The 26,544-nt window shown below is 49.1% G+C and overlaps 29 non-coding genes and 1 pseudogene across 29 annotated transcripts; all 30 read right to left on the reverse strand.

The window, feature by feature from the left end:
* Positions 1-426: 426 nt before the first annotated feature.
* On the reverse strand, positions 427-589 carry LOC135049776 (U1 spliceosomal RNA). The gene has a single exon (XR_010241461.1). It is a non-coding gene; the product is annotated as a U1 spliceosomal RNA (small nuclear RNA).
* Positions 590-741: 152 nt separating this feature from the next.
* Positions 742-905, reverse strand: LOC135049759 (U1 spliceosomal RNA). The gene has a single exon (XR_010241445.1). It is a non-coding gene; the product is annotated as a U1 spliceosomal RNA (small nuclear RNA).
* Positions 906-1,576: 671 nt separating this feature from the next.
* LOC135049770 (U1 spliceosomal RNA) lies at positions 1,577-1,739 on the reverse strand. The gene has a single exon (XR_010241456.1). It is a non-coding gene; the product is annotated as a U1 spliceosomal RNA (small nuclear RNA).
* Positions 1,740-1,891: 152 nt separating this feature from the next.
* On the reverse strand, positions 1,892-2,055 carry LOC135049763 (U1 spliceosomal RNA). Its single transcript, XR_010241448.1, has one exon. It is a non-coding gene; the product is annotated as a U1 spliceosomal RNA (small nuclear RNA).
* Positions 2,056-2,726: 671 nt separating this feature from the next.
* LOC135049785 (U1 spliceosomal RNA) lies at positions 2,727-2,889 on the reverse strand. The gene has a single exon (XR_010241469.1). It is a non-coding gene; the product is annotated as a U1 spliceosomal RNA (small nuclear RNA).
* Positions 2,890-3,041: 152 nt separating this feature from the next.
* LOC135049755 (U1 spliceosomal RNA) lies at positions 3,042-3,205 on the reverse strand. Its single transcript, XR_010241441.1, has one exon. It is a non-coding gene; the product is annotated as a U1 spliceosomal RNA (small nuclear RNA).
* Positions 3,206-3,876: 671 nt separating this feature from the next.
* Positions 3,877-4,039, reverse strand: LOC135049783 (U1 spliceosomal RNA). Its single transcript, XR_010241467.1, has one exon. It is a non-coding gene; the product is annotated as a U1 spliceosomal RNA (small nuclear RNA).
* Positions 4,040-4,191: 152 nt separating this feature from the next.
* LOC135049754 (U1 spliceosomal RNA) lies at positions 4,192-4,355 on the reverse strand. Its single transcript, XR_010241440.1, has one exon. It is a non-coding gene; the product is annotated as a U1 spliceosomal RNA (small nuclear RNA).
* A 673-nt stretch (positions 4,356-5,028) lies between these two features.
* Positions 5,029-5,191, reverse strand: LOC135049772 (U1 spliceosomal RNA). Its single transcript, XR_010241457.1, has one exon. It is a non-coding gene; the product is annotated as a U1 spliceosomal RNA (small nuclear RNA).
* A 152-nt stretch (positions 5,192-5,343) lies between these two features.
* LOC135049778 (U1 spliceosomal RNA) lies at positions 5,344-5,507 on the reverse strand. Its single transcript, XR_010241463.1, has one exon. It is a non-coding gene; the product is annotated as a U1 spliceosomal RNA (small nuclear RNA).
* A 658-nt stretch (positions 5,508-6,165) lies between these two features.
* Positions 6,166-6,328, reverse strand: LOC135049781 (U1 spliceosomal RNA). Its single transcript, XR_010241466.1, has one exon. It is a non-coding gene; the product is annotated as a U1 spliceosomal RNA (small nuclear RNA).
* A 152-nt stretch (positions 6,329-6,480) lies between these two features.
* LOC135049761 (U1 spliceosomal RNA) lies at positions 6,481-6,644 on the reverse strand. Its single transcript, XR_010241446.1, has one exon. It is a non-coding gene; the product is annotated as a U1 spliceosomal RNA (small nuclear RNA).
* A 671-nt stretch (positions 6,645-7,315) lies between these two features.
* LOC135049768 (U1 spliceosomal RNA) lies at positions 7,316-7,478 on the reverse strand. Its single transcript, XR_010241454.1, has one exon. It is a non-coding gene; the product is annotated as a U1 spliceosomal RNA (small nuclear RNA).
* Positions 7,479-7,630: 152 nt separating this feature from the next.
* LOC135049786 (U1 spliceosomal RNA) lies at positions 7,631-7,794 on the reverse strand. Its single transcript, XR_010241470.1, has one exon. It is a non-coding gene; the product is annotated as a U1 spliceosomal RNA (small nuclear RNA).
* A 671-nt stretch (positions 7,795-8,465) lies between these two features.
* On the reverse strand, positions 8,466-8,628 carry LOC135049779 (U1 spliceosomal RNA). The gene has a single exon (XR_010241464.1). It is a non-coding gene; the product is annotated as a U1 spliceosomal RNA (small nuclear RNA).
* A 152-nt stretch (positions 8,629-8,780) lies between these two features.
* On the reverse strand, positions 8,781-8,944 carry LOC135049756 (U1 spliceosomal RNA). Its single transcript, XR_010241442.1, has one exon. It is a non-coding gene; the product is annotated as a U1 spliceosomal RNA (small nuclear RNA).
* Positions 8,945-9,615: 671 nt separating this feature from the next.
* On the reverse strand, positions 9,616-9,778 carry LOC135049784 (U1 spliceosomal RNA). Its single transcript, XR_010241468.1, has one exon. It is a non-coding gene; the product is annotated as a U1 spliceosomal RNA (small nuclear RNA).
* Positions 9,779-9,930: 152 nt separating this feature from the next.
* LOC135049766 (U1 spliceosomal RNA) lies at positions 9,931-10,094 on the reverse strand. Its single transcript, XR_010241452.1, has one exon. It is a non-coding gene; the product is annotated as a U1 spliceosomal RNA (small nuclear RNA).
* Positions 10,095-10,767: 673 nt separating this feature from the next.
* On the reverse strand, positions 10,768-10,930 carry LOC135049773 (U1 spliceosomal RNA). The gene has a single exon (XR_010241458.1). It is a non-coding gene; the product is annotated as a U1 spliceosomal RNA (small nuclear RNA).
* Positions 10,931-11,082: 152 nt separating this feature from the next.
* On the reverse strand, positions 11,083-11,246 carry LOC135049762 (U1 spliceosomal RNA). The gene has a single exon (XR_010241447.1). It is a non-coding gene; the product is annotated as a U1 spliceosomal RNA (small nuclear RNA).
* A 692-nt stretch (positions 11,247-11,938) lies between these two features.
* On the reverse strand, positions 11,939-12,080 carry LOC135049782 (U1 spliceosomal RNA; annotated as a pseudogene).
* A 152-nt stretch (positions 12,081-12,232) lies between these two features.
* On the reverse strand, positions 12,233-12,396 carry LOC135049767 (U1 spliceosomal RNA). The gene has a single exon (XR_010241453.1). It is a non-coding gene; the product is annotated as a U1 spliceosomal RNA (small nuclear RNA).
* Positions 12,397-13,067: 671 nt separating this feature from the next.
* On the reverse strand, positions 13,068-13,230 carry LOC135049775 (U1 spliceosomal RNA). The gene has a single exon (XR_010241460.1). It is a non-coding gene; the product is annotated as a U1 spliceosomal RNA (small nuclear RNA).
* A 152-nt stretch (positions 13,231-13,382) lies between these two features.
* LOC135049764 (U1 spliceosomal RNA) lies at positions 13,383-13,546 on the reverse strand. The gene has a single exon (XR_010241449.1). It is a non-coding gene; the product is annotated as a U1 spliceosomal RNA (small nuclear RNA).
* Positions 13,547-14,217: 671 nt separating this feature from the next.
* On the reverse strand, positions 14,218-14,380 carry LOC135049769 (U1 spliceosomal RNA). Its single transcript, XR_010241455.1, has one exon. It is a non-coding gene; the product is annotated as a U1 spliceosomal RNA (small nuclear RNA).
* A 152-nt stretch (positions 14,381-14,532) lies between these two features.
* LOC135049788 (U1 spliceosomal RNA) lies at positions 14,533-14,696 on the reverse strand. Its single transcript, XR_010241471.1, has one exon. It is a non-coding gene; the product is annotated as a U1 spliceosomal RNA (small nuclear RNA).
* A 671-nt stretch (positions 14,697-15,367) lies between these two features.
* LOC135049780 (U1 spliceosomal RNA) lies at positions 15,368-15,530 on the reverse strand. The gene has a single exon (XR_010241465.1). It is a non-coding gene; the product is annotated as a U1 spliceosomal RNA (small nuclear RNA).
* Positions 15,531-15,682: 152 nt separating this feature from the next.
* Positions 15,683-15,846, reverse strand: LOC135049758 (U1 spliceosomal RNA). Its single transcript, XR_010241444.1, has one exon. It is a non-coding gene; the product is annotated as a U1 spliceosomal RNA (small nuclear RNA).
* A 646-nt stretch (positions 15,847-16,492) lies between these two features.
* On the reverse strand, positions 16,493-16,655 carry LOC135049777 (U1 spliceosomal RNA). Its single transcript, XR_010241462.1, has one exon. It is a non-coding gene; the product is annotated as a U1 spliceosomal RNA (small nuclear RNA).
* Positions 16,656-16,807: 152 nt separating this feature from the next.
* On the reverse strand, positions 16,808-16,971 carry LOC135049757 (U1 spliceosomal RNA). The gene has a single exon (XR_010241443.1). It is a non-coding gene; the product is annotated as a U1 spliceosomal RNA (small nuclear RNA).
* Positions 16,972-26,544: the final 9,573 nt, after the last annotated feature.

Here is a 26,544-nt window from a genome sequence, read left to right on the forward strand (position 1 = left end):
ATGGTGATGTCATCCAAGCAGTGGGTCAAAGTTGGCTTCAACCCTCGTCTGCATATGAAAAGAGAAAAGGGGCGTGCAGGGCATGGCGGCCTTTTGCGGCGCTTGGATGACCCCTAGTTCGCATTAAACACCTCCACCCTACTTCGGTGTGGGGCTCATGTTGGCTATGCCCCAGCCCATGAAGCATTCAAGCTGATTACTTGCAGCAGCTGGGCACTGTAATAGCTACAGAGCTGCTCTGTAAGGCAAGTAAAAGGGTGTGGGCCCTGCAGCACTACCTGTAGTTCGCATTGTGCATTGGAAGGCACAAAGTAAGCAGATGGGAGAAGTCAAGATAATGCGCAAGGGCATAGAAGGGAGCGGCTCAAGAAAAGAGAAGTTGAAACAGACAGCAAACTAGGCTGGAGAGAGACCTGAGACAAACAGATCTGAATTATACGAGAGCTGACCAGGGGAAACACAAATTATGCAGTCAAGTTTCCCACATTTGGGGAAATCGCAGGAGCAGCACACCCAGAGTGCAATGGGTGAGCCTTGCCCTGGGAGAAGCACCTTCATGATCATAGTATCTCACTTGGCAGGTAAGTAGGAGTTGGGCTTGAGCTGGGGAGGGTTGATGCTAGGGCACCCCCCTGTCAAGTGAAGGAGATCCAACTGAGGCAGCACAAGGGAACTCTCGAAAGAAGAACAAGGCTAGAGGAAGATCTGAGACAAAGAAATCTGACTTTTACCAGAGCTGACCAGAGGAAAGCACAAACACAGTCCCCCACTACCACAAATAATGCAGTCGAGTTTCCCACATTTGGGGAAATCATAGGAGTCAGCATACCCAGAATGCAATGAATGAACCTCACCCTGGGAGAACAATCTTCATGACCATGGTATCTCCTATGCAAAATAAGTATGATTTGGGATAGAGCTGGGGAGGGCCGCTGCTCAGGCACATCTCTGTCAAGTAAAGGAGATTCAACTGAGGCAGCACAAGGGAACTCTCATCTGGGGACAACAACTGCTGGGAGAACACATATTTTCAGATGAACATGGGAGGGCAGAAGGCTGCCTAATACTGAAGCACCCCCAAACAACAAACCAAATGCAACAACTAGTACAAGCATTCCTGGGGGAAGGCCTACAGCAGATGGATTTGCATATGGTGATGTCATCCAAGCAGTGGGTCAAAGTTGGCTTCAACCCTCGTCTGCATATGAAAAGAAAAAAGGGATGTGCAGGGCATGGCGTCCTTTTGTGGCGCTTGGATGACCCCTAATTCACATTAAACATCTCCACCCTCCTTCGGTGTGGGGCTCATGTTGGCTATGCCCCAGCCCCTGAAGCATTCAAGATGATTTCTTGCAGCAGCTGGGCACTGTAACAGCTCCAGAGCTGTTCTGTAAAGCATGTAAAAGGGTGTGGGCCCTGCAGCACTACCTGTAGTATGCATTGTGCGTTGGAAGGCACAAAGTAAGCAGACGGGAGAGGTCAGGATAGTGCGCAAGGGCATAGAAGGGAGCGGCTCAAGAAAAGAGAAGTGGAAACAGACAGCAAACTAGGCTGGAGAAAGACCTGAGACAAAGAGATCTGAATTATACGAGAGCCGACCAGGGGAAACACAAATTATGCAGTCAAGTTTCCCACATTTGGGGAAATCGCAGGAGCGGCACACCCAGAGTGCAATGGGTGAGCCTTGCCCTGGGAGAAGCACCTTCCTGATCATAGTATCTCACCTGGCAGGTAAGTAGGAGTTGGGCTAGAGCTGGGGAGGGTCGCTGCTCGGGCACCCCCCTGTCAAGTGAAGGAGATCCAACTGAGGCAGCACAAGGGAACTCTCGAAAGAAGAACAAGGCTAGAGGAAGATCTGAGACAAAGAAATCTGACTTTTACCAGAGCTGAGCAGAGGAAAGCACAAACACAGTCCCCCACTACCACAAATAATGCAGTCGAGTTTCCCACATTTGGGGAAATCACAGGGGTCAGCATACCCAGAATGCAATGAATGAACCTCACCCTGGGAGAACAATCTTCATGACCATGGTATCTACTATGCAAAATAAGTATGATTTGGGATAGGGCTGGGGAGGGCCGCTGCTCAGGCACATCTCTGTCAAGTAAAGGAGATTCAACTGAGGCAGCACAAGGGAACTCTCATCTGGGGACAACAACTGCAGGGAGAACACATATTTTCAGATGAACATGGGAGGGCAGAAGGCTGCCTAATACTGAAGCACCCCCAAACAACAAACCAAATGCAACAACTAGTGCAAGCATTCCTGGGGGAAGGCCTGCAGCAGATTGATTTGCATATGGTAATGCCATCCAAGCAGTGGGTCAAAGTTGGCTTCAACCCTCGTCTGCATATGAAAAGAGAAAAGGGGCGTGCAGGGCATGGCGGCCTTTTGCGGCGCTTGGGTGACCCTTAGTTCGCATTAAACACCCCCACCCTCCTTCGGTGTGGGGCTCATGTTGGCAATGCCCCAGCCCCTGAAGCATTCAAGCTGATTTCTTGCAGCAGCTGGGCACTGTAACAGCTCCAGAGCTGCTCTGTGAGGCAAGTAAAAGGGTGTGGGCCCTGCAGCACTACCTGTAGTTTGCATTGTGTGTTGGAAGGCACAAAGTAAGCAGACGGGAGAAGTCAGGATAGTGCGCAAGGGCATAGAAGGGAGCGGCTCAAGAAAAGAGAAGTGGAAACAGACAGCAAACTAGGCTGGAGAGAGACCTGAGACAAAGAGATCTGAATTATACGAGAGCCGACCAGGGGAAACACAAATTATGCAGTCAAGTTTCCCACATTTGGGGAAATCACAGGGGCAGCACACCCAGAGTGCAATGGGTGAGTCTTGCCCTGGGAGAAGCACCTACATGATCATAGTATCTCACCTGGCAGGTAAGTAGGAGTTGGGCTAGAGCTGCGAAGGGTCGCTGCTCGGGTACCCCCCTGTCAAGTGAAGGAGATCCAACTGAGGCAGCACAAGGGAACTCTCGAAAGAGGAACAAGGCTAGAGGAAGATCTGAGACAAAGAAATCTGATTTTTACCAGAGTTGACCAGAAGAAAGCACAAACACAGTCCCCCACTACCACAAATAATGCAGTTGAGTTTCCCACATTTGGGGAAATCACAGGGGTCAGCATACCCAGAATGCAATGAATGAACCTCACCCTGGGAGAACAATCTTCATGACCATGGTATCTCCTATGCAAAATAAGTATGATTTGGGATAGGGCTGGGGAGGGCCGCTGCTCAGGCACATCTCTGTCAAGTAAAGGAGATTCAACTGAGGCAGCACAAGGGAACTCTCATCTGGGGACAACAACTGCAGGGAGAACACATATTTTCAGATGAACATGGGAGGGCAGAAGGCTGCCTAATACTGAAGCACCCCCAAACAACAAACCAAATGCAACAACTAGTGCAAGCATTCCTGGGGGAAGGCCTGCAGCAGATGGTTTTGCATATGGTGATGTCATCCAAGCAGTGGGTCAAAGTTGGCTTCAACCCTCGTCTGCATATGAAAAGAAAAAAGGGATGTGCAGGGCATGGCGTCCTTTTGTGGCGCTTGGATGACCCCTAATTCGCATTAAACATCTCCACCCTCCTTCGGTGTGGGGCTCATGTTGGCTATGCCCCAGCCCCTGAAGCATTCAAGATGATTTCTTGCAGCAGCTGGGCACTGTAACAGCTCCAGAGCTGCTCTGTAAAGCATGTAAAAGGGTGTGGGCCCTGCAGCACTACCTGTAGTATGCATTGTGCGTTGGAAGGCACAAAGTAAGCAGACGGGAGAGGTCAGGATAGTGCGCAAGGGCATAGAAGGGAGCGGCTCAAGAAAAGAGAAGTGGAAACAGACAGCAAACTAGGCTGGAGAAAGACCTGAGACAAAGAGATCTGAATTATATGAGAGCCGACCAGAGGAAACACAAATTATGCCGTCAAGTGTCCCACATTTGGGGAAATCGCAGGAGCAGCACACCCAGAGTGCAATGGGTGAGCCTTGCCCTGGGAGAAGCACCTTCCTGATCATAGTATCTCACCTGGCAGGTAAATAGGAGTTGGGCTAGAGCTGGGGAGGGTCGCTGCTCGTGCACCCCCCTGTCAAGTGAAGGAGATCCAACTGAGGCAGCACAAGGGAACTCTCGAAAGAAGAACAAGGCTAGAGGAAGATCTGAGACAAAGAAATCTGACTTTTACCAGAGCTGACCAGAGGAAAGCACAAACACAGTCCCCCACTACCACAAATAATGCAGTTGAGTTTCCCACATTTGGGGAAATCACAGGGGTCAGCATACCCAGAATGCAATGAATGAACCTCACCCTGGGAGAACAATCTTCATGACCATGGTATCTCCTATGCAAAATAAGTATGATTTGGGATAGGGCTGGGGAGGGCCGCTGCTCAGGCACATCTCTGTTAAGTAAAGGAGATTCAACTGAGGCAGCACAAGGGAACTCTCATCTGGGGACAACAACTGCAGGGAGAACACATATTTTCAGATGAACATGGGAGGGCAGAAGGCTGCCTAATACTGAAGCACCCCCAAACAACAAACCAAATGCAACAACTAGTGCAAGCATTCCTGGGGGAAGGCCTGCAGCAGATTGATTTGCATATGGTAATGCCATCCAAGCAGTGGGTCAAAGTTGGCTTCAACCCTCGTCTGCATATCAAAAAAGAGAAAAGGGGCGTGCAGGGCATGGCGGCCTTTTGCGGCGCTTGGATGACCTCTAGTTCGCATTAAACACCTCCACCCTCCTTCGGTGTGGGGCTCATGTTGGCTATGCCCCAGCCCCTGAAGCATTCAAGCTGATTTCTTGCAGCAGCTGGGCACTGTAACAGCTCCAGAGCTGCTCTGTAAGGCAAGTAAAAGGGTGTGGGCCCTGCAGCACTACCTGTAGTTTGCATTGTGCATTGGAAGGCACAAAGTAAGCAGACGGGAGAAGTCAGGATAGTGCGCAAGGGCATAGAAGGGAGCGGCTCAAGAAAAGAGAAGTGGAAACAGACAGCAAACTATACTGGAGAGAGACCTGAGACAAAGAGATCTGAATTATACGAGAGCCGACCAGGGGAAACACAAATTATGCAGTCAAGTGTCCCACATTTGGGGAAATTGCAGGAGCAGCACACCCAGAGTGCAATGGGTGAGCCTTGCCCTGGGAGTAGCACCTTCATGATCATAGTATCTCACCTGGCAGGTAAGTAGGAGTTGGGCTAGAGCTGGGGAGGGTCGCTGCTCGGGCACCCCCCTGTCAAGTGAAGGAGATCCAACTGAGGCAGCACAAGGGAACTCTTGAAAGAGGAACAAGGCTAGAGGAAGATCTGAGACAAAGAAATCTGACTTTTACCAGAGCTGACCAGAGGAAAGCACAAACACAGTCCCCCACTACCACAAATAATGCAGTCGAGTTTCCCACATTTGGGGAAATCACAGGGGTCAGCATACCCAGAATGCAATGAATGAACCTCACCCTGGGAGAACAATCTTCATGACCATGGTATCTCCTATGCAAAATAAGTATGATTTGGGATAGGGCTGGTGAGGCACATCTCTGTCAAGTAAAGGAGATTCAACTGAGGCAGCACAAGGGAACTCTCATCTGGGGACAACAACTGCAGGGAGAACACATATTTTCAGATGAACATGGGAGGGCAGAAGGCTGCCTAATACTGAAGCACCCCCAAACAACAAACCAAATGCAACAACTAGTACAAGCATTCCTGGGGGAAGGCCTGCAGCAGATGGTTTTGCATATGGTGATGTCATCCAAGCAGTGGGTCAAAGTTGGCTTCAACCCTCGTCTGCATATGAAAAGAGAAAAGGGGCGTGCAGGGCATGGCGGCCTTTTGCGGCGCTTGGATGACCCCTAGTTCGCATTAAACACCTCCACCCTACTTCGGTGTGGGGCTCATGTTGGCTATGCCCCAGCCCATGAAGCATTCAAGCTGATTACTTGCAGCAGCTGGGCACTGTAATAGCTCCAGAGCTGCTCTGTAAGGCAAGTAAAAGGGTGTGGGCCCTGCAGCACTACCTGTAGTTCGCATTGTGCATTGGAAGGCACAAAGTAAGCAGATGGGAGAAGTCAAGATAATGCGCAAGGGCATAGAAGGGAGCGGCTCAAGAAAAGAGAAGTTGAAACAGACAGCAAACTAGGCTGGAGAGAGACCTGAGACAAACAGATCTGAATTATACGAGAGCTGACCAGGGGAAACACAAATTATGCAGTCAAGTTTCCCACATTTGGGGAAATCGCAGGAGCAGCACACCCAGAGTGCAATGGGTGAGCCTTGCCCTGGGAGAAGCACCTTCATGATCATTGTATCTCACTTGGCAGGTAAGTAGGAGTTGGGCTTGAGCTGGGGAGGGTTGATGCTAGGGCACCCCCCTGTCAAGTGAAGGAGATCCAACTGAGGCAGCACAAGGGAACTCTCGAAAGAAGAACAAGGCTAGAGGAAGATCTGAGACAAATAAATCTGACTTTTACCAGAGCTGACCAGAGGAAAGCACAAACACAGTCCCCCACTACCACAAATAATGCAGTCGAGTTTCCCACATTTGGGGAAATCATAGGAGTCAGCATACCCAGAATGCAATGAATGAACCTCACCCTGGGAGAACAATCTTCATGACCATGGTATCTCCTATGCAAAATAAGTATGATTTGGGATAGAGCTGGGGAGGGCCGCTGCTCAGGCACATCTCTGTCAAGTAAAGGAGATTCAACTGAGGCAGCACAAGGGAACTCTCATCTGGGGACAACAACTGCTGGGAGAACACATATTTTCAGATGAACATGGGAGGGCAGAAGGCTGCCTAATACTGAAGCACCCCCAAACAACAAACCAAATGCAACAACTAGTACAAGCATTCCTGGGGGAAGGCCTACAGCAGATGGATTTGCATATGGTGATGTCATCCAAGCAGTGGGTCAAAGTTGGCTTCAACCCTCGTCTGCATATGAAAAGAAAAAAGGGATGTGCAGGGCATGGCGTCCTTTTGTGGCGCTTGGATGACCCCTAATTCACATTAAACATCTCCACCCTCCTTCGGTGTGGGGCTCATGTTGGCTATGCCCCAGCCCCTGAAGCATTCAAGATGATTTCTTGCAGCAGCTGGGCACTGTAACAGCTCCAGAGCTGTTCTGTAAAGCATGTAAAAGGGTGTGGGCCCTGCAGCACTACCTGTAGTATGCATTGTGCGTTGGAAGGCACAAAGTAAGCAGACGGGAGAGGTCAGGATAGTGCGCAAGGGCATAGAAGGGAGCGGCTCAAGAAAAGAGAAGTGGAAACAGACAGCAAACTAGGCTGGAGAAAGACCTGAGACAAAGAGATCTGAATTATACGAGAGCCGACCAGAGGAAACACAAATTATGCAGTCAAGTTTCCCACATTTGGGGAAATCGCAGGAGCGGCACACCCAGAGTGCAATGGGTGAGCCTTGCCCTGGGAGAAGCACCTTCCTGATCATAGTATCTCACCTGGCAGGTAAGTAGGAGTTGGGCTAGAGCTGGGGAGGGTCGCTGCTCGGGCACCCCCCTGTCAAGTGAAGGAGATCCAACTGAGGCAGCACAAGGGAACTCTCGAAAGAAGAACAAGGCTAGAGGAAGATCTGAGACAAAGAAATCTGACTTTTACCAGAGCTGAGCAGAGGAAAGCACAAACACAGTCCCCCACTACCACAAATAATGCAGTCGAGTTTCCCACATTTGGGGAAATCACAGGGGTCAGCATACCCAGAATGCAATGAATGAACCTCACCCTGGGAGAACAATCTTCATGACCATGGTATCTCCTATGCAAAATAAGTATGATTTGGGATAGGGCTGGGGAGGGCCGCTGCTCAGGCACATCTCTGTCAAGTAAAGGAGATTCAACTGAGGCAGCACAAGGGAACTCTCATCTGGGGACAACAACTGCAGGGAGAACACATATTTTCAGATGAACATGGGAGGGCAGAAGGCTGCCTAATACTGAAGCACCCCCAAACAACAAACCAAATGCAACAACTAGTGCAAGCATTCCTGGGGGAAGGCCTGCAGCAGATTGATTTGCATATGGTAATGCCATCCAAGCAGTGGGTCAAAGTTGGCTTCAACCCTCGTCTGCATATGAAAAGAGAAAAGGGGCGTGCAGGGCATGGCGGCCTTTTGCGGCGCTTGGGTGACCCTTAGTTCGCATTAAACACCCCCACCCTCCTTCGGTGTGGGGCTCATGTTGGCAATGCCCCAGCCCCTGAAGCATTCAAGCTGATTTCTTGCAGCAGCTGGGCACTGTAACAGCTCCAGAGCTGCTCTGTGAGGCAAGTAAAAGGGTGTGGGCCCTGCAGCACTACCTGTAGTTTGCATTGTGTGTTGGAAGGCACAAAGTAAGCAGACGGGAGAAGTCAGGATAGTGCGCAAGGGCATAGAAGGGAGCGGCTCAAGAAAAGAGAAGTGGAAACAGACAGCAAACTAGGCTGGAGAGAGACCTGAGACAAAGAGATCTGAATTATACGAGAGCCGACCAGGGGAAACACAAATTATGCAGTCAAGTTTCCCACATTTGGGGAAATCACAGGGGCAGCACACCCAGAGTGCAATGGGTGAGCCTTGCCCTGGGAGAAGCACCTACATGATCATAGTATCTCACCTGGCAGGTAAGTAGGAGTTGGGCTAGAGCTGCGAAGGGTCGCTGCTCGGGTACCCCCCTGTCAAGTGAAGGAGATCCAACTGAGGCAGCACAAGGGAACTCTCGAAAGAGGAACAAGGCTAGAGGAAGATCTGAGACAAAGAAATCTGATTTTTACCAGAGTTGACCAGAAGAAAGCACAAACACAGTCCCCCACTACCACAAATAATGCAGTTGAGTTTCCCACATTTGGGGAAATCACAGGGGTCAGCATACCCAGAATGCAATGAATGAACCTCACCCTGGGAGAACAATCTTCATGACCATGGTATCTCCTATGCAAAATAAGTATGATTTGGGATAGGGCTGGGGAGGGCCGCTGCTCAGGCACATCTCTGTCAAGTAAAGGAGATTCAACTGAGGCAGCACAAGGGAACTCTCATCTGGGGACAACAACTGCAGGGAGAAAACATATTTTCAGATGAACATGGGAGGGCAGAAGGCTGCCTAATACTGAAGCACCCCCAAACAACAAACCAAATGCAACAACTAGTGCAAGCATTCCTGGGGGAAGGCCTGCAGCAGATGGTTTTGCATATGGTGATGTCATCCAAGCAGTGGGTCAAAGTTGGCTTCAACCCTCGTCTGCATATGAAAAGAAAAAAGGGATGTGCAGGGCATGGCGTCCTTTTGTGGCGCTTGGATGACCCCTAATTCGCATTAAACATCTCCACCCTCCTTCGGTGTGGGGCTCATGTTGGCTATGCCCCAGCCCCTGAAGCATTCAAGATGATTTCTTGCAGCAGCTGGGCACTGTAACAGCTCCAGAGCTGCTCTGTAAAGCATGTAAAAGGGTGTGGGCCCTGCAGCACTACCTGTAGTATGCATTGTGCGTTGGAAGGCACAGAGTAAGCAGACGGGAGAGGTCAGGATAGTGCGCAAGGGCATAGAAGGGAGCGGCTCAAGAAAAGAGAAGTGGAAACAGACAGCAAACTAGGCTGGAGAAAGACCTGAGACAAAGAGATCTGAATTATATGAGAGCCGACCAGAGGAAACACAAATTATGCCGTCAAGTGTCCCACATTTGGGGAAATCGCAGGAGCAGCACACCCAGAGTGCAATGGGTGAGCCTTGCCCTGGGAGAAGCACCTTCCTGATCATAGTATCTCACCTGGCAGGTAAATAGGAGTTGGGCTAGAGCTGGGGAGGGTCGCTGCTCGTGCACCCCCCTGTCAAGTGAAGGAGATCCAACTGAGGCAGCACAAGGGAACTCTCGAAAGAAGAACAAGGCTAGAGGAAGATCTGAGACAAAGAAATCTGACTTTTACCAGAGCTGACCAGAGGAAAGCACAAACACAGTCCCCCACTACCACAAATAATGCAGTTGAGTTTCCCACATTTGGGGAAATCACAGGGGTCAGCATACCCAGAATGCAATGAATGAACCTCACCCTGGGAGAACAATCTTCATGACCATGGTATCTCCTATGCAAAATAAGTATGATTTGGGATAGGGCTGGGGAGGGCCGCTGCTCAGGCACATCTCTGTCAAGTAAAGGAGATTCAACTGAGGCAGCACAAGGGAACTCTCATCTGGGGACAACAACTGCAGGGAGAACACATATTTTCAGATGAACATGGGAGGGCAGAAGGCTGCCTAATACTGAAGCACCCCCAAACAACAAACCAAATGCAACAACTAGTGCAAGCATTCCTGGGGGAAGGCCTGCAGCAGATTGATTTGCATATGGTAATGCCATCCAAGCAGTGGGTCAAAGTTGGCTTCAACCCTCGTCTGCATATCAAAAAAGAGAAAAGGGGCGTGCAGGGCATGGCGGCCTTTTGCGGCGCTTGGATGACCTCTAGTTCGCATTAAACACCTCCACCCTCCTTCGGTGTGGGGCTCATGTTGGCTATGCCCCAGCCCCTGAAGCATTCAAGCTGATTTCTTGCAGCAGCTGGGCACTGTAACAGCTCCAGAGCTGCTCTGTAAGGCAAGTAAAAGGGTGTGGGCCCTGCAGCACTACCTGTAGTTTGCATTGTGCATTGGAAGGCACAAAGTAAGCAGACGGGAGAAGTCAGGATAGTGCGCAAGGGCATAGAAGGGAGCGGCTCAAGAAAAGAGAAGTGGAAACAGACAGCAAACTATACTGGAGAGAGACCTGAGACAAAGAGATCTGAATTATACGAGAGCCGACCAGGGGAAACACAAATTATGCAGTCAAGTGTCCCACATTTGGGGAAATTGCAGGAGCAGCACACCCAGAGTGCAATGGGTGAGCCTTGCCCTGGGAGTAGCACCTTCATGATCATAGTATCTCACCTGGCAGGTAAGTAGGAGTTGGGCTAGAGCTGGGGAGGGTCGCTGCTCGGGCACCCCCCTGTCAAGTGAAGGAGATCCAACTGAGGCAGCACAAGGGAACTCTTGAAAGAGGAACAAGGCTAGAGGAAGATCTGAGACAAAGAAATCTGACTTTTACCAGAGCTGACCAGAGGAAAGCACAAACACAGTCCCCCACTACCACAAATAATGCAGTCGAGTTTCCCACATTTGGGGAAATCACAGGGGTCATCATACCCAGAATGCAATGAATGAACCTCACCCTGGGAGAACAATCTTCATGACCATGGTATCTCCTATGCAAAATAAGTATGATTTGGGATAGGGCTGGTGAGGGCCGCTGCTCAGGCACATCTCTGTCAAGTAAAGGAGATTCAACTGAGGCAGCACAAGGGAACTCTCATCTGGGGACAACAACTGCAGGGAGAACACATATTTTCAGATGAACATGGGAGGGCAGAAGGCTGCCTAATACTGAAGCACCCCCAAACAACAAACCAAATGCAACAACTAGTACAAGCATTCCTGGGGGAAGGCCTGCAGCAGATGGATTTGCATATGGTGATGTCATCCAAGCAGTGGGTCAAAGTTGGCTTCAACCCTCATCTGCATATGAAAAGAGAAAAGGGGCGTGCAGGGCATGGCGGCCTTTTGCGGCGCTTGGATGACCCCTAGTTCGCATTAAACACCTCCACCCTCATTCGGTGTGGGGCTCATGTTGGCTATGCCCCAGCCCCTGAAGCATTCAAGCTGATTTCTTGCAGCAGCTGGGCACTGTAACAGCTCCAGAGTTGCTCTGTAAGTCAAGTAAAAGGGTGTGGGCCCTGCAGCACTACCTGTAGTTCGCATTGTGCGTTGGAAGGCACAAAGTAAGCAGACGGGAGAAGTCAGGATAGTGCGCAAGGGCATAGAAGGGAGCGGCTCAAGAAAAGAGAAGTGGAAACAGACAGCAAACTAGGCTGGAGAGAGACCTGAGACAAAGAGATCTGAATTATATGAGAGCCGACCAGGGGAAACACAAATTATGCAGTCAAGTTTCCCACATTTGGGGAAATCAAAGGGGCAGCACACCCAGAGTGCAATGGGTGAGCCTTGCCCTGGGAGAAGCACCTACATGATCATAGTATCTCACCTGGCAGGTAAGTAGGAGTTGGGCTAGAGCTGGGGAGGGTCGCTGCTCGGGCACCCCCCTGTCAAGTGAAGGAGATCCAACTGAGGCAGCACAAGGGAACTCTCGAAAGAAGAACAAGGCTAGAGGAAGATCTGAGACAAAGAAATCTGACTTTTACCAGAGCTGACCAGAGGAAAGCACAAACACAGTCCCCCACTACCACAAATAATGCAGTCGAGTTTCCCACATTTGGGGAAATCACAGGGGTCATCATACCAAGAATGCAATGAATGAACCTCACCCTGGGAGAACAATCTTCATGACCATGATATCTCCTATGCAAAATAAGTATGATTTGGGATAGGGCTGGGGAGGGCCGCTGCTCAGGCACATCTCTGTCAAGTAAAGGCGATTCAACTGAGGCAGCACAAGGGAACTCTCATCTGGGGACAACAACTGCAGGGAGAACACATATTTTCAGATGAACATGGGAGGGCAGAAGGCTGCCTAATACTGAAGCACCCCCAAACAACAAACCAAATGCAACAACTAGTGCAAGCATTCCTGGGGGAAGGCCTGCAGCAGATGGATTTGCATATGGTGATGTCATCCAAGCAGTGGGTCAAAGTTGGCTTCAACCCTCGTCTGCATATGAAAAGAAAAAAGGGATGTGCAGGGCATGGCGGCCTTTTGCGGCGCTTGCATGACCCCTAATTCGCATTAAACACCTCCACCCTCCTTCGGTGTGGGGCTCATGTTGGCTATGCCCCAGCACCTGAAGCATTCAAGCTGATTTCTTGCAGCAGCTGGGCACTGTAACAGCTCCAGAGCTGCTCTGTAAGGCAACTAAAAGGGTGTGGGCCCTGCAGCACTACCTGTAGTTCGCATTGTGCGTTGGAAGGCACAAAGTAAGCAGACGGGAGAAGTCAGGATAGTGCGCAAGGGCATAGAAGGGAGCGGTTCAAGAAAAGAGAAGTGGAAACAGACAGCAAACTAGGCTGGAGAGAGACCTGAGACAAAGAGATCTGAATTATACGAGAGCCGACCAGAGGAAACACAAATTATGCCGTCAAGTATCCCACATTTGGGGAAATCGCAGGAGCAGCACACCCAGAGTGCAATGGGTGAGCCTTGCCCTGGGAGAAGCACCTTCCTGATCATAGTATCTCACCTGGCAGGTAAGTAGGAGTTGGGCTAGAGCTGGGGAGGGTCGCTGCTCGGGCACCCCCCTGTCAAGTGAAGGAGATCCAACTGAGGCAGCACAAGGGAACTCTCGAAAGAAGAACAAGGCTAGAGGAAGATCTGAGACAAAGAAATCTGACTTTTACCAGAGCTGACCAGAGGAAAGCACAAACACAGTCCCCCTCTACCACAAATAATGCAGTCGAGTTTTCCACATTTGGGGAAATCACAGGGGTCATCATACCCAGAATGCAATGAATGAACCTCACCCTGGGAGAACAATCTTCATGACCATGATATCTCCTATGCAAAATAAGTATGATTTGGGATAGGGCTGGGGAGGGCCGCTGCTCAGGCACATCTCTGTCAAGTAAAGGCGATTCAACTGAGGCAGCACAAGGGAACTCTCATCTGGGGACAACAACTGCAGGGAGAACACATATTTTCAGATGAACATGGGAGGGCAGAAGGCTGCCTAATACTGAAGCACCCCCAAACAACAAACCAAATGCAACAACTAGTACAAGCATTCCTGGGGGAAGGCCTGCAGCAGATGGATTTGCATATGGTGATGTCATCCAAGCAGTGGGTCAAAGTTGGCTTCAACCCTCATCTGCATATGAAAAGAAAAAAGGGATGTGCAGGGCATGGCGTCCTTTTGTGGCGCTTGGATGACCCTTAATTCGTATTAAACATCTCCACCCTCCTTCGGTGTGGGGCTCATGTTGGCTATGCCCCAGCCCGTGAAGCATTCAAGATGATTTCTTGCAGCAGCTGGGCACTGTAACAGCTCCAGAGCTGTTCTGTAAAGCATGTAAAAGGGTGTGGGCCCTGCAGCACTACCTGTAGTATGCATTGTGCGTTGGAAGGCACAAAGTAAGCAGACGGGAGAGGTCAGGATAGTGCGCAAGGGCATAGAAGGGAGCGGCTCAAGAAAAGAGAAGTGGAAACAGACAGCAAACTAGGCTGGAGAAAGACCTGAGACAAAGAGATCTGAATTATACGAGAGCCGACCAGAGGAAACACAAATTATGCAGTCAAGTTTCCCACATTTGGGGAAATCGCAGGAGCAGCACACCCAGAGTGCAATGGGTGAGCCTTGCCCTGGGAGAAGCACCTTCCTGATCATAGTATCTCACCTGGCAGGTAAGTAGGAGTTGGGCTAGAGCTGGGGAGGGTCGCTGCTCGGGCACCCCCCTGTCAAGTGAAGGAGATCCAACTGAGGCAGCACAAGGGAACTCTCGAAAGAAGAACAAGGCTAGAGGAAGATCTGAGACAAAGAAATCTGACTTTTACCAGAGCTGACCAGAGGAAAGCACAAACACAGTCCCCCACTACCACAAATAATGCAGTCGAGTTTCCCACATTTGGGGAAATCACAGGGGTCAGCATACCCAGAATGCAATGAATGAACCTCACCCTGGGAGAACAATCTTCATGACCATGGTATCTCCTATGCAAAATAAGTATGATTTGGGATAGGGCTGGGGAGGGCCGCTGCTCAGGCACATCTCTGTCAAGTAAAGGAGATTCAACTGAGGCAGCACAAGGGAACTCTCATCTGGGGACAACAACTGCAGGGAGAACACATATTTTCAGATGAACATGGGAGGGCAGAAGGCTGCCTAATACTGAAGCACCCCCAAACAACAAACCAAATGCAACAACTAGTGCAAGCATTCCTGGGGGAAGGCCTGCAGCAGATTGATTTGCATATGGTAATGCCATCCAAGCAGTGGGTCAAAGTTGGCTTCAACCCTCGTCTGCATATGAAAAGAGAAAAGGGGCGTGCAGGGCATGGCGGCCTTTTGCGGCGCTTGGGTGACCCTTAGTTCGCATTAAACACCCCCACCCTCCTTCGGTGTGGGGCTCATGTTGGCAATGACCCAGCCCCTGAAGCATTCAAGCTGATTTCTTGCAGCAGCTGGGTACTGTAACAGCTCCAGAGCTGCTCTGTGAGGCAAGTAAAAGGGTGTGGGCCCTGCAGCACTACCTGTAGTTTGCATTGTGTGTTGGAAGGCACAAAGTAAACAGACGGGAGAAGTCAGGATAGTGCGCAAGGGCATAGAAGGGAGCGGCTCAAGAAAAGAGAAGTGGAAACAGACAGCAAACTAGGCTGGAGAGAGACCTGAGACAAAGAGATCTGAATTATACGAGAGACGACCAGGGGAAACACAAATTATGCAGTCAAGTTTCCCACATTTGGGGAAATCACAGGGGCAGCACACCCAGAGTGCAATGGGTGAGCCTTGCCCTGGGAGAAGCACCTACATGATCATAGTATCTCACCTGGCAGGTAAGTAGGAGTTGGGCTAGAGCTGGGGAGGGTCGCTGCTCGGGTACCCCCCTGTCAAGTGAAGGAGATCCAACTGAGGCAGCACAAGGGAACTCTCGAAAGAGGAACAAGGCTAGAGGAAGATCTGAGACAAAGAAATCTGATTTTTACCAGAGTTGACCAGAAGAAAGCACAAACACAGTCCCCCACTACCACAAATAATGCAGTCGAGTTTCCCACATTTGGGGAAATCACAGGGGTCAGCATACCCAGAATGCAATGAATGAACCTCACCCTGGGAGAACAATCTTCATGACCATGGTATCTCCTATGCAAAATAAGTATGATTTGGGATAGGGCTGGGGAGGGCCGCTGCTCAGGCACATCTCTGTCAAGTAAAGGAGATTCAACTGAGGCAGCACAAGGGAACTCTCATCTGGGGACAACAACTGCAGGGAGAACACATATTTTCAGATGAACATGGGAGGGCAGAAGGCTGCCTAATACTGAAGCACCCCCAAACAACAAACCAAATGCAACAACTAGTGCAAGCATTCCTGGGGGAAGGCCTGCAGCAGATGGATTTGCATATGGTGATGTCATCCAAGCAGTGGGTCAAAGTTGGCTTCAACCCTCGTCTGCATATGAAAAGAAAAAAGGGATGTGCAGGGCATGGTGTCCTTTTGTGGCGCTTGGATGACCCCTCCTTCGGTGTGGGGCTCATGTTGGCTATGCCCCAGCCCCTGAAGCATTCAAGATGATTTCTTGCAGCAGCTGGGCACTGTAACAGCTCCAGAGTTGCTCTGTAAAGCATGTAAAAGGGTGTGGGCCCTGCAGCACTACCTGTAGTATGCATTGTGCGTTGGAAGGCACAAAGTAAGCAGACGGGAGAGGTCAGGATAGTGCGCAACTGCATAGAAGGGAGCGGCTCAAGAAAAGAGAAGTGGAAACAGACAGCAAACTAGGCTGGAGAAAGACCTGAGACAAAGAGATCTGAATTATATGAGAGCCGACCAGAGGAAACACAAATTATGCAGTCAAGTGTCCCACATTTGGGGAAATCGCAGGAGCAGCACACCCAGAGTGCAATGGGTGAGCCTTGCCCTGGGAGAAGCACCTTCCTGATCATAGTATCTCACCTGGCAGGTAAATAGGAGTTGGGCTAGAGCTGGGGAGGGTCGCTGCTCGGGCACCACCCTGTCAAGTGAAGGAGATCCAACTGAGGCAGCACAAGGGAACTCTCGAAAGAAGAACAAGGCTAGAGGAAGATCTGAGACAAAGAAATCTGACTTTTACCAGAGCTGACCAGAGGAAAGCACAAACACAGTCCCCCACTACCACAAATAATGCAGTCGAGTTTCCCACATTTGGGGAAATCACAGGGGTCAGCATACCCAGAATGCAATGAATGAACCTCACCCTGGGAAAACAATCTTCATGACCATGGTATCTCCTATGCAAAATAAGTATGATTTGAGATAGGGCTGGGGAGGGCCGCTGCTCAGGCACATCTCTGTCAAGTAAAGGAGATTCAACTGAGGCAGCACAAGGGAACTCTCATCTGGGGACAACAACTGCAGGGAGAACACATATTTTCAGATGAACATGGGAGGGCAGAAGGCTGCCTAATACTGAAGCACCCCCAAACAACAAACCAAATGCAACAACTAGTGCAAGCATTCCTGGGGGAAGGCCTGCAGCAGATTGATTTGCATATGGTAATGCCATCCAAGCAGTGGGTCAAAGTTGGCTTCAACTCTCGTCTGCATATGAAAAGGGAAAAGGGGCGTGCAGGGCATGGCGGCCTTTTGCGGCGCTTGGATGACCCCTAGTTCGCATTAAACACCTCCACCCTCCTTCGGTGTGGGGCTCATGTTGGCTATGCCCCAGCCCCTGAAGCATTCAAGCTGATTTCTTGCAGCAGCTGGGCACTGTAACAGCCCCAGAGCTGCTCTGTAAGGCAAGTAAAAGGGTGTGGGCCCTGCAGTACTACCTGTAGTTTGCATTGTGCATTGGAAAGCACAAAGTAAGCAGACGGGAGAAGTCAGGATAGTGCGGAGGGCTGGGTCAGTTGATTGTGGGCGAGTTTGTAAGCCATTGGCGGTGGCAGCGGGTATCGGCTCAGAGGCAGTAGCGGGCATTGGCTAAGGGTCATGGGCAGGATTCGGCGGACATTATGGCTGTAGTGCCTCACTAGCCACTGACCTCACCGCACGCCACTGTGGGACAGATGTAACATGCAGAGAGAGGTAGATTTGGGAGGGGGAATGTCCTAGCATAACTGTTAATTGCAGTGTAATACTGTAATTCAGCTGTGCAGCATTTGTGGCTAAATGTCAAAGAAGCCAGTATTTACCCTGCATGCAAAACAATAAATGTATTTGAACATACCTCCCAACTATCCCAATTTTTGCAGGACAGTCACTTTTTTGGGGAATGTCCAGCTAACCCAAACACCCCCCCCCCCCTTCCCATGGGGAAGGGGGGGGGATGGGGGGTGGAAGGCTCCCTGTAGCTTGTTGCTCTGCAAATATGCACATTGTGGGTAATTCAGACCTGATCGCTAGGGTGTGTTTTTTGCATCCCTGTAATCAGGTAGTTGTCGCCTACAGCGGAAGGGAAAATTTGCTGTGCAGGTGTGTGATCACATGTGCACAAGAGCTGCACAGCTCAGCACTTACTCAGCCATTGAGGTGACGTCACAAATCCTCCCACAAAACGCCGGGTCCCTCCAGTGTTTTTCCGGACACTCCCTAGACACATTCAGTTGCCACCCACACAAACACCCTCTTCTTGTCAAACTTCTTGTGATCTCCGGGCCGTCGCACTTACGCATTGTGGCGCATACGCATGTGCAATGCAAACCAGATTGCCCGCTGGGTGAAAATAAATTGAAGCGATCTGGTCTGAATAAGCCTCAATCTCTATTCACGGGAGACAGAGGGGCTGGGGCATGGCCAGCAGCTCACAGAGCACCTATAATGACAAAAATGGGAGACATGGCTCATGATCGCGATATACCTGCGAAGGTACGCCCTCTACTGATTGACAGGCAGAGGCATTCGTATTTTCTGCGGGGCACCCGGAGAAAATGTAGGCACATGCACAGGATGGACCCTGCGTATATGCCCCCATCCTCTTCATAGTTTTTGCGGTTGGAACGCGTATTACGATCCAAACTGAATTAGGCCCTATGTCTTATATACACGAGCAGTGTGAAAACATCAATCGATGGGGGTAATTCCAAGTTGATCGCAGCAGGAATTTTGTTAGCAGTTGGGCAAAACCATGTGTACTGCAGGGGAGGCAGATATAACATGTGCAGAAAGAGTTAGATTTGGGTGAGTTATTTTGTTTCTGTGCAGGGTAAGCCCCACACATTAATGCCCTTTGGAACATATTATGTCACTCACCACAATATCTGTGATACACTATGCCCTACAGTAAAGCTTCTAATTACTTTTACAAAAACTGCTCAATGCCAAGAGTTTCACGTGCTGGGTGTCATGCTCATTGCCAGGGGTTTCACTCTCTGGGTGTCATGCTCATTGCCAGGGGGAACGCAGTAGGGGGTGTTATATAGTAAGCACCACTATGGCATAGTATATAGCATTATATATATTGTGAGCACTGGTGATGTTGAGTGCAGTAGAGCTGCTGCTGGGTAATTACAATTTACTACAACCACCAATATATTCTGCTGCACTATATATATGCAAAGCTAATTCTGCTGGGTAATTACAATTGACTACAACCACCAATATATTCTGCTGCACTATATCTATATTTGCAAAGCTAATTCTGCTGGGTAATTACAATTGACTACAACCACCAATATATTCTGCTGCACTATATCTATATATGAAAAGCTAATTCTGCTGAGTAATTACAATTGACTACAACCACCAATATATTCTGCTGCACTATATCTATATATGCAAAGCTAATTCTGCTGGGTAATGCAAATTGAAACATTATTGTATAGTATGTGATTTTTAAGTACTTTTTTAAAGTTTTGAATGATATAGACCCAGTTTAATCTTTGTGGAATGCCTGGTTGTTGTTTTTAAGGTAATTTATTGCCTGGCATTTGAGGGGGTGGGGTGTGGTTACAGATTTCAATTATTGGTTTCACTTGTAATAGTCTTCTACTTAAGTCCAATGGTGTAGGCTGTGCAAAGCCGTTTGGCTGTGCATTTATTGATCCAAGCGTGCATTTTTATCAAAGCGTGATAAAATTGACACATAACAGCAGCGTTCAATCAGCGTTAATTTATCTTCAGCTGATATCGATTGTGAATTGACGTTTCTTCTCTTCTTGTCACCTACAGGTAATTACAATTGACTACAACCACCAATATATTCTGCTGCACTATATCTATATATGCAAAGCTAATTCTGCTGGGTAATGCAAATTGAAACATTATCGCATAGTATGTGATTTTTAAGTACTTTTTTAAAGTTTTGAATGATAGAGACCCAGTTTAATCTTTGTGGAATGCCTGGTTGTTGTTTTTAAGGTAATTTATTGCCTGGCATTTGAGGGGGTGGGGTGTGGTTACAGATTTCAATTATTGGTTTCACTTGTAATAGTCTTCTACTTAAGTCCAATGGTGTAGGCTGTGCAAAGCCATTTGGCTGTGCATTTATTGATCTAAGCGTGCATTTTTATCAAAGCGTGATAAAATTGACACATAACAGCAGTGTTCAATCAGCGTTCAATCAGCGTTCAATCGAAGTGAAAAAGAAGGAAAACAGAAGCACACCAATCTAACAAAACAAAGAAAACTGAAGAACTAATAACAAATGTGAGTCACTTACTCCTCAGATCACTCACCTCCTGATTGTTGCATCTGATTACATAGCACAGAACTACCTTACTTGGACATTTCATAAACCATCCATTTCACCTACAAATGCCTGTATCTGTATTATTGTAATTTTGTTTTTTAAGCACAGCTGCACCAATGCAATTTTACCTGCAAACACTTAAAACATCTAACATAATTACCATTGCTTCTTAAACCTCTCACAATCCTTTCATTTCTTACACTCCAAATACATTTCTGCACCCACTTTATCTACGCTTTTGACTCATTTCATACTAAATCTACACCCCTTGAGCCTACACTGCTTTTCTCACCTGCATTTCTGCAATTCTTCTGCTCGGATTGCCTTACAGTCTCCTCTCCTACTTCCACTACTTCAACCTATTTACCTACTTAACACTATGTCAAGGTTTTCTTATACTCCCCACATCACTCAGTGTCTACCTAATAATGTATCTTTATCCTTCCCCACTAGTCTCCTCCACCTCCTCCTCTCTCCCCTCCTCTGTCTCCCCTCCATCCCTCTGTTTCCTTCCCCTACCTTTCCTGTTACCCCACTTTCATTCACCTCTGCCCCATGGTCCTGCTACCCCACAACTCAGCCCTGCTCCCTCTCTCCCTTCCCTGTCACCTCCCCACACCCCCATCCACATCACACTGACCTCCCTCCCTGCCCACCTCCTGCAGTTTCCCCTCCTAGCTCAGGCACCCGTACCATCACTACTCTCTCATCATCCCTGCCCTCAAAGTTAATCCCACCTCATCGCTACAGCAACCCTGAAAATCTAATTCACATCTCTCCCACAAACTCATACCCCCTATCCTGTGCCCTCTGGAATGCCAGATCTGTTTGTAACAAACTGGTCCCCACTCATGACCTTTTCATTTCCAACTCCCTACACCTACTAGCCATTACTGAAACTTGGATTATGCCCTCTGACACTACTTCTGCTGCTGCTCTCTCTGCTGGGGGCCTTACATTCACACACACACCCCGACCTGGGGGTCGCCATGGGGGTGGTGTTGGGGTCCTTTTACCTTCTAGTTACTCCTACCAACTCATACCACCAGAACCATCCCTTATATTCTCTACATTTGAGGTCCACACCATATGCCTCTTCCAACCAGTCCATCTTAGAGTAGCTGTCATTTACCGGCCCCCTGGCACTGCTTCCAAATTCATCGACAACTTTGCTTCCTGGCTTCCTCACTTCCTCTCTTCTGACATTCCCACCATTATCCTAGGCGATTTCAACATCCCTATTGACATCCCCACACAATCCCCTGCCTCTAAACTCCTTAACCTCACCTCTTCACTTGGTCTCTCCCAGTGGACCTCCTCACCCTCCCATGTGAATGGGAGCTCACTGGATCTGGTCTTCACTCACCGCTGTGATATTTCTGATTTTTCCAACTCCCCATTTCCCCTCTCTGACCACCACCTGCTCTCCTTCAACCTATCTCTCTCGACTTCCCCATCTCTACCTCCTAAGGCTACCATCACTAAGCGTAACATTGAAGCTATTGACACCACATTCCTTTCCTCCCTGTTTGACTCACTTCTCTCTCCTATTCTCTCTCTCTCATGCCCTGAACAAGCCACTTCCACATACAATGCTTCCCTTACTTCTGCTCTTGACTCTGTTGCTCCACCAACCACTATTCACCCTTGCAAATTAACACCTCAACCCTGGCACACCAAATGCACCAGATATCTGCAAAAATGCTCATGTACTGCTGAGCGACACTGGAGGAAATCACGCTCTAAGGCAGACTTCCTCCATTTCAAACTTATGCTCTCATCCTTCAGTGCTGCCCTTTCTCTTGCTAAACAGTCATACTTCAAGAACCTCATCTCCTCCCAGTCTTCCAACCCCCGGCGCCTCTTTGCCACTCTCAACTCACTCCTCTGCCCACCTCCACCTCGTCTCCCTTCCTCACTCTCTGCTCTTGACTTTGCCACTTACTTCACATCCAAAATTGACTCCATACATCAGGACATCACATCACACCAGACTATCAGTAACCAGCCTTCTCCCATCCCTTACCAACCCTCCCCATCCCTCGCACCAACTCTGTCATCTTTCTCCCATGCATCTGGAGAGGAAGTCATGGCCCTCATTCGTTCCTGTCCCCTCACCACCTCCCCACTTGACCCTATCCCCTCCCGCCTCCTTTGCCACCTCTCTTCTTCTGCTTGTTCCCATCTTTCCCACCTTCTCAATCTCTCCCTCTCATCAGGCACTGTCCCCTCTGCCTTCAAGCACGCTCTCATCTCTCCTATTCTTAAAAAACCTACCCTTGATCCAAACACTATCTCCAACTACCGACCCATCTCTCTCCTCCCTTTTGCCTCCAAACTCCTTGAGCGTATTGTCTACAACCGCCTTACTTCCTTTCTTTCCTCACACTCACTGCTTGACCCATTCCAGTCTGGCTTCCGTCCTCTCCACTCCACTGAAACTGCCCTTACAAAAGTATGCAATGACCTCCATGCTGCTAAATCTAAGGGACACTACTCTCTACTTATTCTACTTGATCTCTCTGCTGCTTTTGACACTGTGGACCATCCTCTCCTACTGCAAATCCTTCACTCCATTGTTTTGCGTAACACTGCCCTCTCTTGGTTGTCGTCCTACCTTTCTGACCGTTCATTCTCTGTCTCCTCTCATGACTCCACCTCCCCCTCACTTCCACTAACTGTAGGGGTACCCCAAGGTTCTGTCCTTGGTCCTCTTCTCTTCTCTCTCTATACGTCCTCACTAGGTAAGCTCAATAGTTCTTTTGGTTTCCAATATCATCTCTATGCTGATGACACTCAAATTTATCTTTCCTCTCCAGACCTCTCCCCTACTCTCCTCACTCGTATCTCCAACTGTCTCTCTGCTATCTCTTCCTGGATGTCCCAGCGCTTTCTTAAACTTAACATGTCTAAGACCGAGCTGATCATCTTCCCTCCCTCCCGCATAATCTCACCTCCTACAATCTCATTATCTATTGATGGCACTACTATCTCCTCTACCCCCCAAGCGCGCTGTCTTGGAGTAATCCTTGACTCCTCCCTCTCCTTCAAACCACACATTCAGCACCTCTCACAAACCTGCCGTTTTCATCTAAAAAATATTTCCAGGATCAGACCCTTTCTGACCCAGGATGCTACTAAGACTCTTATCCACTCACTGGTCATCTCCAGACTGGACTGCTGTAATCTCTTCCTGACTGGCATTCCTGACAAATACCTCTCTCCACTCCAATCTATCCTCAATGCTGCTGCCCGGCTCATTTTCCTCACCAAACGCACTACGTCCACCTCTCCTCTCTTACTAGTCCTTCACTGGCTCCCCTTCCCTTTCAGAATCCATTTCAAGCTTCTCACACTTGCTTACAAAGCCCTCACCCACTCCTCTCCCATCTACATCTCTGATCTTATCTCGCTTTACACTCCCACCCGTCCTCTTCGCTCTGCTAATGCACACCGACTCTCCTGCCTACGGATTACTTCCTCCCACTCCTACCTCCAAGATTTTTCACGTGCTGCACCACTTTTCTGGAATTCCCTACCTCTCCCCCTCAGACTCTCCACCTCTCTACAAAACTTCAAACGGGCTCTCAAGACCCACTTCTTCACCAAACCCAGCCAAATCTCATCCTAAACCTCTGTTCCATGCTCTCTATGTACCCCATCTGTCTCACCCCTGTCTGTCTACCCCTCCCTTTTAGAATGTAAGCTCTCACGAGCAGGGCCCTCTTCCCTCATGTGCTTACTCTTTTCTTACTTTAATAATCTTCAGCTGCACCAAATCCAGCAGTCTTCTGCCACCTGATACTTATTCCAGTGTCATCTGCTGATGTAGCTATGTTTATTTACCCTGTACTTGTCCTATATTGTCGTCAACTGTAAGTTGCTGTTTTCCTGTTTGATTATTTGTTTATGTACTCTGTAATTGGGCACTGCGGAACCCTTGTGGCGCCATATAAATAAAGGATAATAATAATAATAAATAATATAATATATAGCAGTACGGTACAGTAGGCCACTGCTCTACCTACCTCTGTGTCGTCAAGTATACTATCCATCCATACCTGTGGTGCATTTTAGAAAAAAACATGTCTCGGCAGAGCAATCTATAAATCCATCATTTTTCAGACAGCAACAGTGGGTATTGTAATAGTCACCCAATCCATCACTTTTATAGGGTTACATGCACCCACATGCTACAGCCTGTCTCAATAATTTTACTGTCACGCTGTGTGTGTTTGTGTTTTTATTTGGGTATTTTTTGTTGTTGTAGAACTACAGGTACCAGCAAGCCCGTTATTTCCCCGCCTGCTGGTACTTGAGGTTCTCCAAGTACCAGCAAGCGGGGGAGGCTTGCTGGGCCTTGTAGTTCCACAACGAAAAAACAATATTCTTTTTTTACACACATGGCTATCAGCCCGGCACCCACCACCCAGGGGTGCTGGGGACAGCCTCGGGCTTCACCCCTGGCCCTTGGGTGCCTCGAGGGGAGGAACCTCTTGATTTAAGGGGTCCCCACTCCTCCAGGGAACCCCGGCCAGGGGTGACTAGTTGGAGGGGTAATGCCAGGGCTGCAGGGACCTACATAAAAGTGTCCCCCGGCTGTGGCATTATCTCTCTGGCTAGTGGAGCCCGGTGCTGGTTTTAAAAATATGGGGGACCCCTACATCTATTGTCCCACGTATTTTTGGAACCTGGACCGGTCTAAGAGCCCGGTGCTGGTTGTCTAAATACGGGGAACCCCTGTCCAATTTTTCCCCCAGTATTTAAATAACCAGGACCAGCTCAAAGAGCCCGAGGCTGGTTATACTAAGGAGGGGGGACCTCACGCATTTTTTTTAACCCATTCAGACCCTTCTCCTTTAAGTTAATGGAAGCCCTGGACAACAAAATTGCATTCATGTCCTCCTCCCTCACCCTTCCCAGTCCCAAACACTCATTTTTTTTTTCTTTAAAAATTTATAATATATAACGAGAACAATGAGCAGGCAGGCAGCGGGCATTGGCGGCATCGGACTGAGATAGAAATTAGTGGTGGAGGGCTGGGTCAGTTGATTGTGGGCGAGTTTGTAAGCCATTGGCGGTGGCAGCGGGTATCGGCTCAGAGGCAGTAGCGGGCATTTTCATGGGCAGGATTCGGCGGACATTATGGCTGTAGTGCCTCACTAGCCACTGACCTCACCGCACGCCACTGTGGGACAGATGTAACATGCAGAGAGAGGTAGATTTGGGAGGGGGAATGTCCTAGCATAACTGTTAATTGCAGTGTAATACTGTAATTCAGCTGTGCAGCATTTGTGGCTAAATGTCAAAGAAGCCAGTATTTACCCTGCATGCAAAACAATAAATGTATTTGAACATACCTCCCAACTATCCCAATTTTTGCAGGACAGTCACTTTTTTGGGGAATGTCCAGCTAACCCAAACAACCCCCCCCCCCCTTCCCATGGGAAAGGGGGGGGGGGGGGTGGAAGGCTCCCTGTAGCTTGTTGCTCTGCAAATATGCACATTGTGGGTAATTCAGACCTGATCGCTAGGGTGTGTTTTTTGCATCCCTGTAATCAGGTAGTTGTCGCCTACAGCGGAAGGGAAAATTTGCTGTGCAGGTGTGTGATCACATGTGCACAAGAGCTGCACAGCTCAGCACTTACTCAGCCATTGAGGTGACGTCACAAATCCTCCCACAAAACGCCGGGTCCCTCCAGTGTTTTTCCGGACACTCCCTAGAAACATTCAGTTGCCACCCACACAAACACCCTCTTCTTGTCAATCTTCTTGTGATCTCCGGACCGTCGCACTTACGCATTGTGGCGCATACGCATGTGCAGTGCAAACCAGATTGCCCGCTGGGTGAAAATAAATTGAAGCGATCTGGTCTGAATAAGCCTCAATCTCTATTCACGGGAGACAGAGGGGCTGGGGCATGGCCAGCAGCTCACAGAGCACCTATAATTACAAAAATGGGAGACATGGCTCATGATCGCGATATACCTGCGAAGGTACGCCCTCTACTGATTGACAGGCAGAGGCATTCGCATTTTCTGCGGGGCACCCGGAGAAAATGTAGGCACACGCACAGGATGGACCCTGCGTATATGCCCCCATCCTCTTCATAGTTTTTGCGGTTGGAACGCGTATTACGATCCAAACTGAATTAGGCCCTATGTCTTATATACACGAGCAGTGTGAAAACAT

The sequence above is a fragment of the Pseudophryne corroboree genome, unplaced genomic scaffold (genome assembly GCF_028390025.1).
Source record: "Pseudophryne corroboree isolate aPseCor3 unplaced genomic scaffold, aPseCor3.hap2 scaffold_996, whole genome shotgun sequence".
In the NCBI taxonomy this organism is placed as follows: domain Eukaryota; kingdom Metazoa; phylum Chordata; class Amphibia; order Anura; family Myobatrachidae; genus Pseudophryne; species Pseudophryne corroboree.